The sequence below is a fragment of the Oncorhynchus mykiss genome, chromosome 24 (assembly GCF_057628025.1).
Source record: "Oncorhynchus mykiss isolate SJ-2025 chromosome 24, ASM5762802v1, whole genome shotgun sequence".
In the NCBI taxonomy this organism is placed as follows: domain Eukaryota; kingdom Metazoa; phylum Chordata; class Actinopteri; order Salmoniformes; family Salmonidae; genus Oncorhynchus; species Oncorhynchus mykiss.
This window is the reverse complement of record NC_143045.1, coordinates 29,399,174-29,415,072: the sequence shown is the minus strand read 5'-3', so window position 1 is coordinate 29,415,072 and position 15,899 is coordinate 29,399,174. Positions and strand designations below refer to the sequence as shown.

The following is a 15,899-nucleotide window of genomic DNA, read 5'->3' as shown; positions in this document are numbered from 1 at the left end:
ACAACCAAGTATAATCATTGTGCCATCTAAACCACTGTAAAATATCTTTACCATAACCAAAAATATAGCATTTTCAGCTGGTGTACACAACCTAAAGTAAAATATGCAAAAATTAAACTTAAGACAGAGAAGCATAGAAATAGTGCACATATGACAGATCTACCACGTCTTAGACTTGTTTTCAACGAGAATGACAGATCTATAACTTATATTTATATGTGAATTTCGTCAGGTCGCCCAAAAGGTTAATATTGCTGCTTAAGGGAGAAAATCTGAGATACAGACATGCTCAAACTTGCATGAGCATTTGAGTTCATGAAATATAAGTAAAATTGCGACACTTAATTCACTAATATTTTAAAAAACAGGTAAGGTCACATTGGCTAAGCAATAACTATGTCAAAGTCTCAAAGACATAGGCCGCTTGGAATTATAGTACTAGACACTTGTTTTTTGTCACCAAGTGTGCTCGGACGTAGCCTATCCAAGTGCTGGCAGAGGCCTACAAGCTGACAAAGTGGGACAAAAGGCCTGGCGAAAATGACAAAATGTGCTACAACAATTACTTGAATAACATATTCATAAATTTTTGGGGACATGGCAGACAGTCATCTATAACGGCATTGACAGGCAGGCAGTCATGACTCTACTCCAGAAATGCACTATCCACCGGTCAACTGCTAAATTCTACCCAGCCTCACCAAAAACTTCCCGGTTTTAAAACTACCGCGAGACAAACGTCGATGCGACTTGCCCTATTTTACCACTCTGCCAATGTTCCACGGCGGGATTCCCTTCCGTTTGAGAACGCGAAGGCATAGATTACATAAAAAATAAATCATGACATAACCGACAGCAAAGAAAAGCTATGCTATCAAGTGTAGCCTAAACATGTCCCCATCGTGTCATCCGTAGCCTAGAGTCAAACCGTGGTTCTGTATAGGCTGAGATCAGGCGAAAAGCAGCAGCGACTGCGTCAAACCAGAGTTTTAATGACAAGTCACCAAATAATATTATACAACGACACCTAACATACCCGACCCAGCTGCACTGTAAATAAATAGCCTAATCATTTTGAGACCAAAACATGTCGCTGCTTTCAAAGGCCCATATTAATAAACGACTACAACCCGGTGATATTTTGCATAGTCTACCTAACTCGGGGGGTTTGTAGTTCACATGGTCCCTGGTGTGGGCGAAACTTACGGATGGGAACACTAGGGATAAGGCAGAAAGCGTCATTGGGTGCTCAGAGAGCAAACCAATCATGAAACTCGTTTCGAAACGTTGCCTATTGTTTGACAAAAATAGGAAACTAATCTTTTCCCGACAAAAGTGCAAATGTAGCTTATAACTTCAAACAACAATCTGGGTGAGGTCACAACATAGCACTTCAACTCCACCTCGGTCGACTTGCTCAATGACTCCATGTAGGCTAGCCTACTAATTCGAGGAAGCGATGGAAGTGCCAGGGACTTACCTTGAGTTATATTCTTCTTGGGAATATGAAAATAACGACCGTACGAATGAGGAAATAGGCCTAGTTAAAAGTTGTTTTCTCTCGATTGAATCCACAAGAACGACAGTTTTTCTCGCGTTTGAATCCACAAGAACGAGAGTTAGGCTTTAGAAAAAGAATATGCCGATGCGTGGCAAAAGCCGTGAGAGCCCGCTGTCTTCTCCCTGCAGGACAATGCGGCCAGGTAGGCAGATCGGCGTTGGCTTCCTGTTTTTCAGAAGGTGAAAAACGCACAGCTCAGCTGCTGTTCGTTTTTTTCTTATTCTCTCCCTTCCCTTTCTCCCCCTCCCTGCGTAGCCTACACTGTTCTTGCAGCCGCCTAGTGCTCAGCCGGCTTTGCATCTCCTATCTTCATATCCCCGGCATGTAACTTCGGGCTAGAGATTTCACCCGGAAACACAAAGTTCTGAAACCTCTCCAACTAATTGAGATGGGAAAAAAACGCGAGTGGAATTTGCCAGTTGAAACATTCCAACGCTGCCAAAGGCGCGTCGATTATCCCGGTGCATTATTTTGGGAGGGGGTCGCGTGTTGACTTGAGCCAGTCATTATACAGGACTTTCTGTGCCAGCTGGTGCCTGCCTGGTTGTGATGCTGTGTTTAAAAAAATAGGTACACTATGCCTTATTTTGAATGCTAATAACTGTAAAGGCAGTGCATTAATATATAGCTTAGCCTACTATGAATAGGCCTACATAACCAACATGTAGCCCCATAGGCTAATAGTCCACATTAAACTAGGCTGCAATGATTCATCATGGTTATGACTTAAACCGTCTCAAAGAAAGTAATGATAAGCCAGGTTTTTTTTATTAGATATTATCAATTGAATAATAATGTTTGCACCATGCAACACAAGTCAGTTGCCTCATCATCAATTGAAGGGGCAGCAAGTTGACCCTTTGGCAAGTTGGTCGAATGTCCTCTGATCCATCATATTTTGTCAAGCACAGTGGCAAAACGCAGGAAAAAAAATATTATTTGGTCAGATACATTAGTCCACCGTTGAAGCTGGGAGAAAAGTAACCGATTAATGAAAGAGCTGTGACGCCCCCTGCTGGCTTGGTTATATAAACGAATACATTTTCATACGTCATTCTTGACCGAGAACAGGGGTGCGTTCAGTTCGATTCAATGTTTGCTACGTTGAGTGAAGGTTTGTACTGAACGACGGGTTTCCCCAAAACACTGAGCACCGTTTAACAGTCTTTGAGGTACGTTTGCTCCCTTTTGGTAAGTTTGCAACAAAGTGTGGCCTTATTAATATGCGAATGACCATTTGAAATAGCAAAACCCATGCAGCGTACCATATGGTAATCCCCCTCTGGACCACCATCAGATTTTCAACTGGTTGTTCAGTACCGTTTCCGTTGAATTCAACGTTGCACACCGTCATACTGAACACACCCCATGAGTGAGTTTAAGAAAGGAGATAATGCAGAACTAACCAGTAGTGTTCCAGAGATGGTCAAATGCTGTGCACTGTATGGGGAATAGGATGTAATGTGTGGGTGATGATAACACTGATTGAGAAATAACATTACTAAACTCATATGACCTATAACACTGATTGAGAAATAACATTACTAAACTCATATGACCTATAACACTGATTGAGAAATAACATTACTAAACTCATATGACCTATAACACTGATTGAAAAATAACATTACTAAACTCATATGACCTATAACACTGATTGAGAAATAACATTACTAAACTCATATGACCTATAACACTGATTGAGAAATAACATTACTAAAGTTATCTGACCTATAACACTGATTGAGAAATAACATTACTAAACTCATATGACCTATAACACTGATTGAGAAATAACATTACTAAACTCATATGACCTATAACACTGATTGAGAAATAACATTACTAAAGTTATCTGACCTATAACACTGATTGAAAAATAACATTACTAAAGTTATCTGACCTATAACACTGATTGAGAAATAACATTACTAAAGTTATCTGACCTATAACACTGATTGAAAAATAACATTACTAAAGTTATCTGACCTATAACACTGATTGAAAAATAACATTACTAAAGTTATCTGACCTATAACACTGATTGAGAAATAACATTACTAAAGTTATCTGACCTATAACACTGATTGAGAAATAACATTACTAAACTCATATGACCTATAACACTGATTGAGAAATAACATTACTAAAGTTATCTGACCTATAACACTGATTGAGAAATAACATTACTAAAGTTATCTGACCTATAACACTGATTGAAAAATAACATTACTAAAGTTATCTGACCTATAACAGATATTGAAAAATAACATTACTAAAGTTATCTGACCTATAACACTGATTGAAAAATAACATTACTAAAGTTATCTGACCTATAACACTGATTGAAAAATAACATTACTAAAGTTATCTGACCTATAACACTGATTGAAAAATAACATTACTAAAGTTATCTGACCTATAACACTGATTGAAAAATAACATTACTAAAGTTATCTGACCTATAACACTGATTGAAAAATAACATTAATAAACTCATGACCCCAGATTTCATAAACATGTGGAATATGTGAGACATTTCTCCTAGAGCTTTAATCTGATGGATGGAAATGTTTACCATTTCCAATGCCACCTCAGTCTCTCTCTCTCTCAAACACACACACACACACACACACACACACACACACACACACACACACACACACACACACATTATTGAACTTCAAGAAGCACTTTCATTATTTGGTGTAGTATAATATTTAATTCCAGAAGAGGGCGGTACATAGCATCCTAGAATGTGCATCAACCTTTATCCCAAAGACCTCTAAATATATTTTGTAGGGCCAGGTTCACGGCCAAGAGCATGCCTAGTTTTCATTCAGTAAAAGTCATGAATTAAATGTAAGCTTCCCTCATTGGCTGAAACCTAAAAAATATACCCCTACCCCTCATTATTACATTTGTAAAATAGTAAGCCTAATAATGTAAATATGTATACATGCATGAATAAAATACTGTAAGTATTTTGGGAGACAGCAGACAGCATACAGTGGGAATGTAATACATGCCTCTAAAACATCATAATAAAAATGCCACCAATTTGAGGACAGCCCCACTGAATACAATACCCCAATTGAACCCCTGTTGGTTGATAAAGTGGTGGTTATATACAAGCAGCCCTCACATGCAGCTTTCCAAACCATTCCCAGCCTCTGAGGCAAGCTGGGAATATGACTAATGAAATAGATTGTCTTTCAAAGGAAACCTTCTGCTCTGTGAAGCTGGCCAGAGCCATGGACAGGCTGTGTCATGTGTCATATGGCCTACATAGGCAGCCCCCCCATAACATTCTCATTATCTTAAATTTGCTAAACATAATCCGGGCTCAAAGGGAATGGCCAGATCGCTGTATGGCCGACTCCAGCATGCTTCTATTACGGAGTTATTCTCCTCTTATTCAATTAAATGTACCGTAACTCAATCCAAACCTGCTCGCTGCATAATCTCATAACACGAGATAAGCGTGTAATAAAAAGCACATTGGATTTGAAAGGAGACCTCATGCGAATGCGTATAATTACGGGTATCAAAATATAATCATTTGTTTAATTGTGAGCCCTTGCCAAGAGGTATGTAATTGTTTGAAAGGAATACGTTGTTTCTGTGACTGAAATTGGATTGTACTGTGATGGGATCTGGGATGTGACGAGGCTACGCTTGATTGGAGAGTCGGAGACCCAGGGTCAAGCTTAAGGCAAGCTTCCTGTTTTATGCACATACACAGCCAATGGAGACAAAGACTCACTGGAGAGACATCCTCATCGTTTTTGGTATATGGTACAGTACATAAATAAATGACATAACTCATGAAAATCGTGTTGTAATCAACATGCAATTATATGCATTGTTGTGTTTTAACTGGGCTAGTTAAATCACCTGCATAGTGCCATGTCACTACATCCTGGTCCTATACCTCTAGCCTGGATATGCTGGTCATTTTTCTAAATAATTCCTGTATCCGTGATGTTTAATGAAGCATTTAATGAACACAGAATGGAACCATGCAACGTGTAATGGTTTACAGGGGTGTGCCCCTAGAGAATGGATGTGGCCCTAAACTGGCATGTGTAAACAGACTCTTTCAGGGGTACAGAAGGAGTGAATTGGAAACACTGACCAGCACCCCAGCCCTAGGACAACAACATTCAAAGTCAATATATTATAATTGTTGTGGTAGAGGGGCACCTAAGGATATGCTTGTTTTAGTATGTTTTATCCTTATACAAAACCCCAAGTGAGCCTGGCAACCCCATCCACATTGCTCCAGCCAACTGACGTTTCTTCTCAATGATGAGTCCCCATGAATTTGTAGAATGGGAACACATTCTGTCCTTTCTGATTGGTCCCAGAAACAAATGGGTGTGGCCAGACTTACATGATCAAGTTATTCACTTTGATGCTCTGATTGGTTAGATTTGTTAGAGATTATTTAATCGCTGATGAATTGGTTTTGTACAACGCCCCTCATTTTAAATTCACACAAACGACTTCTAGAATAGCAGTTTCAGACAATATGTGTGGGCGGTAGGATCGATAGAGCTGAGAAATTAAATTCAGGGTGAGTCGTCAGGCAAGTCTAATATGTCATATTTCTCAATGAAAATGGATGTAGACACATACCTGAAACTAAACAATACAAATATGTAATTAAAATTCTGTTTAGCAGGTGTTGAGCTATAATGGGCCCCAAGGGTCCCAGGTTTCACGATTAATCCGTGGAAATTAGAAATGGCCCCGGAGAGCTGCTTAGCCTACTCTTGCCAATTCACCAGAAGTTTTCTTAAAGCACAAAGAGGGGAAGAGGTTAAAAATAGCCTCCATCAACGGGCACTATGGGAAAAGGATTCGCATTTAAAAACCGACAAAGCAATTTAGAGCTCATAATCAAGAGAAGGGGAAGTGCTTTTTTAGAGTGTATCGCATTTCCCTTTGCAGAAGCGGCCAGCCACTTCTGCCATTCAGAGGTAAACCAGTGGTAACTCAGCAGATTGTGTGAAGGTACAATTCAAGCAGTTTGAACATGGTGATACATGGATTTATCCTAAACCAGCCTATATTCCATTGAATTTCAGATGGTCATATAAGCCAGTCCCAGGTATGCAACTATTTGAAGTTCTACAATTTCAACCCATATGCCAATTATTTTTGTAAATGACAAATAGGAAACATTTATGAAATGCACATAAATTAATCACCTATAAGTATTCCGTTACAGTGTTACCCCACATTTCTGGAGCTCCAGACTTATTTGTAGACACGCGCGGAGCACCATAGCCTATAAACGATGCCCTGTTCCTTGGCAGTGGTGCGAGGTGACATTTTGGTGGCCCCATTGTGGCGGGGAGAGAGAGAGGTCGGTGCGTGATGTTACCCTGGGCACACGGTTAGTCATTCTCCCTGAGTGGATGGCAACTCATCCTGCGTATTTATAGTCACGTATTAATTATATACGTTTAATTAACTTCTGTCTTCTTTTGGCCGAGGGTCCTGTCAACAAACCCGTGTGTGTATTTACTATTTATAATCTATCTGGTGTATCAAAACACATCGTCATTATTATTTTGGTGGATTCGGTTATTATTTCATGTAATTTATTGTTTCTCTGGCTTTTCATTAAGATAAAAATCCACTGTAACTGAAAACGTCACGTAACTTTTAGTATTTCTGGTACAAGGGAGGGGAAAACTCACGCTGATCCTAACAATTGCCGGATTTTCTGCGAATCAAATCTTTGCATATTTTCCTGTTTCGAGCTGGTGTATACCAAACAGTGGTGACCCCACTCTCATTTTCAATGGGTTTGGGGTGATGTGCGCTGCGTCCAAATGGAAACGGTTGCGCTTAAATCTCAAACATTCCCAAGAATGCCATAAATTCAATTGTGTGAGAGCATTGGGAAACTGGCAACCTGTGAGTGACTCGGGTGTCCGGGGGTGCCCTGGCGTGCGCAGCTGCCGCACTCGCCTGTCACCTCACGAGCCGGGGATGAACGCACGCACACTGGCGTTCCCAAAACGTGTTCAGTCAGGTACGCCTGGCGTAGAGGGGTTGGATGGAGGAGGAACTTGAGGGTCAAATGTGTTCTGTGAGAATGATTTGACCTCATTCGTCTTTTTGATTACAATCTGTCATCTCTGAGAGCACAACAAAGGATACAATCACGGTTGTTCACTGGGTGCTCAACGGAAAGACACGCAAAAACAAAACCAAACATTGTGCGAAACCTTTTCACCTCATCATGAAATAATAAAGAAATAATAAAAACATCCTTTCGACCCCCATTGGATGCAAGGCATGTGTGTACCCCCATTCCCCTCACACCGATACACACACCAGTGGTGTAAAGTACTTAAGTAAAAATACTTCAAAGGTGTCTACTACTTAAGTATTTTGGGTCGGTATCTGTACTTTACTCTATTTTTGACAACTTGTACTTTTACTTCACTACATTCAAAAGTACTCCTTACATTTTGAATGCTTAGCAGGACATGCAGGAAAATTGTCCAATTCACCACTTATCAAGAGAACATCCCTGGCTGTCTCACTAAACACAAATGCGTTGTTTGTAAATTAGTGTTGGTGTGTGGCCCTGGTTATCCGGAAAACAAAGAAAATTGTGCCTTCTGGTTTCCTGTTGCAACAAGGCAGTTAAGTAATATTGCAACAGAAAAAATAAGCAAAGACAAAATCCTAGAGTAAAACCTGGTTCAGTCTGCTTTCCAACAGACACTGGGAGACAAATTCACCTTTCAGCAGAACAATAACCTAAAACACAAGGCCAAATATACACTGGAGTTACTTACCAAGACAGTTTTGACTTAAATTGGCTTGAAAAGCTATGGCAAGACTTGGAAATGGCTGTCTAGCAATGATCAACAATCAACTTCACAGAGCTTGAAGAATTTGAAATATTGTACAATCCAGGTGTGCAAAGCTCTTAGAGACTTAACCAAAAAGACTCAAAGCTGTAATCGCTGCCAAAGGTACTTCTACAAAGTATTGACTCAGGGGTGTTAATAGTTATGTAAATGAGATATTTCTGTAACACAACAAAATGTGTAATAATTCAAGGGGTAGGAATTCTGAATGCACTCTAAGGTTGTAAAAAAAAAAAAGATTTGTGCCTGACTTGAGTATCACACAAATAAAAATAAACGTTTTACTTCATGATAAAGGCTTTACGAGTTGTGATTTAACTACACTCCATACTGAAATGTTGGCTACATTGGGTGCCTACTCAGAAGAGCACGCTCAATAGCCTTGTTTTGCAGAAAGTTTATGATTAGGCTAATTTACATGTTGTACCAATATGATTATTTATTTTGGTTTTGTAATAGTTTTCATCTCTTATTATTATGGTATCATAATTGGTGTAATAGTGTGCATAAGCCTCGCATAGCTTAATAGGTTTACACATTTTTGACGTATGCTAATTCAATTCGATTCAACGCTCCATAATGCTGAGCAAGACTCTCCAGCTAAGATACAGTGAACTCCTGATATAAGCAACTGTTTTGAATTCATGTATATGAGAAACTTACAGGAATAATATGTACTGCATTGCAATTAAAGGCGTCGTATACATTTGGAAATGTGGATATAATTTGGACTCCACGTGAGGCCTATTCAAATGCAATTCTCTTCAGTAAAGTGATGCAAGCATTGTTGTGATAGTTTTACACGTGCCACCATAATAGTTTGTGTGTTTTAATTATTTAAGTTTTAATGTTTTAAAGTTTTATAAGCACTCACGTGTTTCGTGCTTTCTGTTGGTAATATGGATCAAATGTTTATAAACAGTTATTTAAACGCCAGGCTACTATTGTACCCAATTTTTGCCTACTCCGTAACCCAAGGTATGACATGTTCGGGACCTACATATCTCTCCTAAATTATCAAATCAATGAGCTTCCAAGAGAGATTGAATACGCCTGTTAGAGCACTGACCATCGAGATCCGATTAAATTAAATGATATATAAACTATTTATTATATATTTTATTCTAAGTCCTAATTAAATGGCAATTACCGCATCTGCATGTTCCATATAGTGTGTAAAAATACACTTTGTATTTTTACGCTGAAGGAGCGAGGAATTCCTGATTCGAGCTATTCTTATCTCCCGCAGCCGTGGGGACATCTTGCATGCAGGACCACTGTTCCAGCGCGTCTGGCTCAGCTCAGCTGAACTGGCAACCTTTCTGCTAAAATGCACACCTGTCGCACCCGCACACTGAACAAAGACATGCATGCGCCCCATGCACCGCAAATGTGTGTGTGTGTGTGTGTGTGTGTTCAAACAATCTCACGGCTTTCCCAAATGTACTTCAGATTCTGATGTTTATCCACGTTTCTCCAAACGTCAAATTTCGAAGTGTTTTTGACATGTTAGGTTGACGACACCTGCATCATTCAATTTTTCCAAATGTGAAATTCCGAAGTTAAGGGTTAAGGTTTGGGATATGATTAAACCATTATGTTTAGGGATTCATTCCTAATATTTAAGTTAAGGGTTAAGGTCTGGGCTATGGCTAAAAAATACAAATAAATAAATGAGCGTCTACCACTGGGACTGAATATACAACCTTCGGATCCGGAGTCATGGGACTGTTTTTGACACCCTGGGTTGACTCCTCTTGCTCAGTATCATTTCGTTTCTCTAAATGTCAAATTTTGAAGTTAAGGTTTGGGATAGGATTTTTAAAAAGTATACCACTGGGATTGAACATGCAAGTTTAGGCATTCATTCCCAATGGTTAAGTTAAGGGTTAAGGTTTGTTCACAACTCCCAAAACACAAGCCTACTTGAAGGTAATAGCGCTCACTGTTGCCTCTAGTGGCTGGTTTTTAAGGCATTTCCTGACTACTTCAGGACATGGACAGAGGTCCAATTTCTAAGTCAATCTTGAGCGATATGCTTGGTGTGTTATACTGTATCTGTGCATACAATGTAATTGGGTCTGGTTTAATGCACAGACATACAGTGTCTTCAGAAAATATTCACACAACGTTACTTTTTTCCCGCATTTTGTTGCGTTAAAAAGTGTGATTAAAAATTATTATTATTTTGTCAACGATCTACACAAAATACTCTGTAATCTCAAAGTGGAAGAATTTCTAACATTTGTAAAAATAAAAAATAAATTAAAAACTAAACATCAATATATCTTGATTACATACAGTAAGTATTGAACTCCCTGAGTGAGCTCCCTGCGATTACAGTTGGCAGGGAGCTTTCCACAGTCTCTAAGAGCTTTCCACACCTGGATTGTGCAACATTTGCCCATTATTATTTTTTAAATTCTTCAAGCTCTGTCAAATTGTTTTTTATGTCTTGCCATAGATTTTCAAGCAGATTTAAGTCAAAACTGTAACTTGGCCATTCACTGTCTTCTTGGTAAGCAACTTCAGTGTAGATTTGGCCTTCTGTTTAGGTTATTGTCATGCCGAAAGGTGAATTCAAATCCCCAGTGTCTGGTGGAAAGCAGACTGAACCAGGTTTTCCTCTAGTATTTTGCCTGTGCTTAGCATCATTCCATTTCTTTTGTATCCTGACAAACTCTCCAATCCTTAACGATTACAAGCATACCAATAACATGGAACCACCACTATGCTTGAAAATATGGAGTGATACTCAGTAATGTGTTGTATTGGATTTACCCCAAACATAACACTTTGTATTCAGGACGAAAAGTACATTTCTTTGCCACATTTTTTTGCAGCATTACTTTAGTGCCCTGTTGCAAACAGGATGCATGTTTTGCCAATTAGGTTAGTATTGTGAAGTAACTACCATTAACAGCCATTAAACTCTGTAACTGTTTTAAAGTCACCATTGACCTTATGGTTTCTTCCTCTCTGGCATCTTAGTTAGGAATGACGCCTGTAACTTTGTAGTGACTGGGTGTATTGATACACGATTCAAAGTGCAATTATTAGCTTCACAATGTCTAAAGGGATATTAAGTGTCTGCTTTTTATTACATTTGCACCCATTGTATTTTTACCCATCTACCAATAGGTGCCCTTCTTTGCGAAGCATTGGAAAAACTCCCTGGTCTTTGTGGTTGAATCTCTGTTTGAAATTCACTGCTCGCCTACACAGAAGAGGTAGTCATTCAAAAATCTTGTGAAACACTATTATTGCACACAGCGTGAGTCCATGCAACTTACTTTGTGACTTAAGCACATTTTTACTCCTGAAATGCTTATTGACTCAAGACATTTCAGCTTTTCATTTTTCATTAATTTGTCAAATTTCAAAATTGGATCAATTTTAGATTCAGGCTGTAACACAACAAAGGGTGAAAGTCAAGGGTGTGAATACTTTCTGAAGGCACTGCATACTGTACTAACAGTAAACTAAAAGAGAAAGATCTATTGCAACATCTAAAGTAGGCCTAAAATGCATTGGTCATGTCTTTGTCAAAGCATGTACTCAACAAATGTAAATAAACAAAACGCAACTCTACGGTTGCATGTGCAAGGACATTGTTTTACCCGACATGTTCGGGTCCTCTATACCGATATTCAGACATACTCAGAATCCTGTACCTGCTCATATCATCAGCATGAATGTTGGCTGTGGAATTGTAACAATTAATACAACCTATTGTATGTTGAATGTTGAAAATAGCGATGATAACAATTATAATTATTATACTATTCTAATATAGGTTATCATAATCATAATTTTACGAATGTATTAATACGTTCAGGTGGATAAATAGACAAAGCAAGATATTAATTACATATCCATCGTCGGCTAAATGTAGCCTAATCTCCGAAGATGGTTCATTTACCAGGTCGCTGACAGCACGCCTTATTTTTCGTGAAACGTATTTGTTAATTTAAGAAGCATGTTTAGAATACACTGGCCTTTCATACGCGCCCTTGTCTCCTTGTTGTTTACAAAACATGAATGTGAAGAAACAGAAAATATACACAGTTAGGTCTTTATTCCAACCATGTCGCACAGGATGGAGATGTGTGAAAAAGTGCTGTACGCGCGCTGCTCATCCAGCGCGCTAAACAGAGAGACAGACCAGGTACAGTAAATACATCTGTGGGATGGAGCGCCAGGTGGCTTCGCTGAGCTTGAATGAGTGCACAACTAACAACTCATTAGTCTATGTCTTTGAACGACTGTTTGTTCTTTTTCCTCTTTGCTGAGGTGGTTTTAGTCCCCAAGTTAAATAAAAATGTGTATTAGAGTGCACATTTATAAAGTTGGATGACTTATATATAGGTTCATTTTCCAGGCCTGATTAATTCAGTCTTCTATTATTAATATCAGTATTATGACACATTGAGTTGTTTCTCATGTTTTATTATTTATATCCTACAAAGATTTGTTGATTTTAGCTTCTGCTATAACAACATAAATCACACATGACATTTCACAACAAGCATTTTTCCTCCATTCTAGGCTTTGGCTAAATGCATTGACTTTCGTTTGTGGGTCGAAGCGATTTATTCTCTGATATTCAAAATACATTAAATGACTATTTGTTTAGGTTAAAAATAACAAATTGGTCGCTTGGTTGTCTGTGTTTAAACGAGGGATGCTACACACAGAGTTCAATACGCTATGGGCTCATATGCAAATCTATTCTCCAGTTATGGAATACGCCCACACAGAAAGCTAAAAACGTTAACCATTATGGTTTCTGTTGGGCTGCATGTATCTACATTTTGCCTCATACACATGTGATTACAAAGGTGGGCTAATGCGTTACACCAATCTTTTCAACCGAGGCCCTTCAGCTGAAAGCAAAACGATGCAAAAGTGGCACCAGGCCTATTAATAAACATCCACCTGCTGATAGTATGATAACTGCTTTATATACCATGGCTGTTTATCAACAGTGCTTCAAGGCATAGACTATAACTGGGAAAACACTATATAGGTCAATAAGTCATGAGTTTCATTTTCATCATTATCATCTTCTCCAGGCGTACAAACGACAAGGACATGTACTATTTTCGTGACTCACCTTGCCCGCACAATGAATAACGAATTAAGGAAAGGGTCACAATATCCTCTGTGCGCATCACATTTGCATCCATACTAGCATATCAAGCAAACAAGTATTTGCTTATAATATATTAATGGCAACTTGTGCTAACTTGTATGTATAAAAATCCTTAAATCAGCATTGTAAAAACGTTTTAAACCATACGATAGTCACCCGATAACTCTTCGAGTATGAACCTGAGTGTTAGGAAATGGATAATAGGTGGAAGAGGGTTGAGAATAGACGTGTATTGAAAGCTTCTCACTCGTCACCACGTCTCTCTTTTCAAGAGCGTCACTGCCCCAAGGGTTGGCAACCGCTCTCTTGGGCCTCACGAGGAAGTGCACGTAGGCCTACATCTGATTCAGCGCGTTCAGACAAAAACGACAGGGTTGGATAGACGTGTGTAAAGTTATAACATCATTCTCCAGTGATAGACCATAGCAATATAGGCATCAACATGAAACATCGTTTCAATCTAGGCGGATGTATTTGTTTTGTAGCCTGTAGGTCGGTTAAATGTAGGGATTGTAGAGACTGGAATACGTTTTAAACGTTCACGACACGACATACTGCCTAGAGGCTTAGGTTTTATGTTTTATGGTTTGTTTTGCAAAATATGTTGGAAAACAGTATGGTGCCATCCATTACTTTGCGCTCAACCCAGCCCACTCACACGTCATTTGTCTTAGCTCATATGTAAGAAATGGTCTTAGCTCATTTGTAAGAAATGGTCTTAGCTCATTTGTAAGAAATGGTCTTAGCTCATATGTAAGAAATGGTCTTAGCTCATATGTAAGAAATGGTCTTAGCTCATATGTAAGAAATGGTCTTAGCTCATATGTAAGAAATGGTCTTAGCTCATATGTAAGAAATGGTCTTAGCTCATATGTAAGAAATGGTCTTAGCTCATATGGATACAAATAGCTTGATTTCCAGCAGATAAGCCAATAAAGGTCTAGGCTATATAAATTGAAAATATTTGGCCAACATGCCTTAGGATAATTTATTCGAATATCTGGACAACCCAACTGATAGCCAAGCAATGTATAAGACACGTCAGTCCCCGTCAATCTTTAGATAAGAATCGTGCAGTAATGGTAAACTACATAGTGTAACAACATTTGTTTCGGGTGGATGGCAAAATTATTTCGAATTCATCCATGAACAAACTCCTTGGTTCACCAAATTCACCTTATTGTAAATGATAATAACAGGCCATAATAATAATCATAATAACAATAATAATAACATTCATTTATAATAATAATAATACAGTAATAATAATCAAGTGCCACTGAGCAATTATGCATGAGCAGTTGATAATCACACAGAGAAAACCCTCCATGCTCCTTGGAAAAGCTCACTGAGCTGAAGCCACAATTCGTTTAAACACATAATGTAGGTTAGCCTACATCATATGGGGATAATGATTAAATGGAATGACTGGGATGGCGACCCTTAACTTCTGCAGCATCTGTTTCTGCTAAGCATTCGCCCACGGAACAACGACTGCCAAAATACCCTCTGAAGTTCACAATGTCTTCTTAAACACGCACAGCTTTTTCTTTGATTTTCTCTCTTCAATTGTTGCACTCTGCTGACAAATGAGTTGCCGTAGATGTATTTGGTAACTCTAATAATGAATGTAGACTATTCAGATAAAGCAGAAGTTCACGCTTTCATTTTGGCCAAAAGTTGTAATGCATGCAAGTTCCCAGAGCAGGCCACGCAGTGTTTTCATGTGTTAAGCAACAGGGTTGGCACTGGAATCAAATGAAGGTCTAATTAATAGCTTAGCAGTTCAAATGGTTTAGAATTAAATTGCATTTTCCAAAACTACTTTCGGACTGAAGAATATATATTTAGTGTAAAAAAATGAAATATGCAACCAACTACCAGTAAACTAAACTTTAGCTAAACTGTACAAAAGTATTAGGCCTTATTACGCATCTGCTAGATATTTGGATGTGTTTTACGCAAAGGATTTACATGCCAAAAATGTTGAAATAACTGGAATTTAACATGAACATTTTCAAGACAAAAATACACATTCGGGTTTAGACCTAAGTGAACAACTTTCACGGGTAGAATTCCAATTAACTTCATCTGTGGAATGTATAGTTCTAAGCCTACGTTGCAAGCCGGATAATAACGGCCATGCATTTGTTTAGTGATAGACCACATAATAATAATATTAATAATAATAATAATGAACATAATATTATCGTTGATAATTGTTTAAATTTGTGGTTTAGACAATACCGTTTTTGCAAAAATAACGATTAATTAATGACCAATG

The 15,899-nt window shown here is 38.4% G+C and overlaps 1 protein-coding gene across 3 annotated transcripts in view; it reads right to left on the bottom strand.

The window, feature by feature from the left end:
- The window catches only part of LOC110503149 (phosphatidylinositol 4,5-bisphosphate 3-kinase catalytic subunit beta isoform), an 88,684-nt gene extending 86,599 nt beyond the window's left edge, over positions 1-2,085 (bottom strand). For all 3 annotated transcript variants that reach the window (XR_016491417.1, XM_036961154.2, XM_090218836.1), the window contains exon 1: positions 1,481-2,085. The gene's annotated coding sequence lies outside the window, so the exon portion shown is untranslated. The remainder of the gene's footprint in view (positions 1-1,480) is intronic.
- Positions 2,086-15,899: the final 13,814 nt, after the last annotated feature.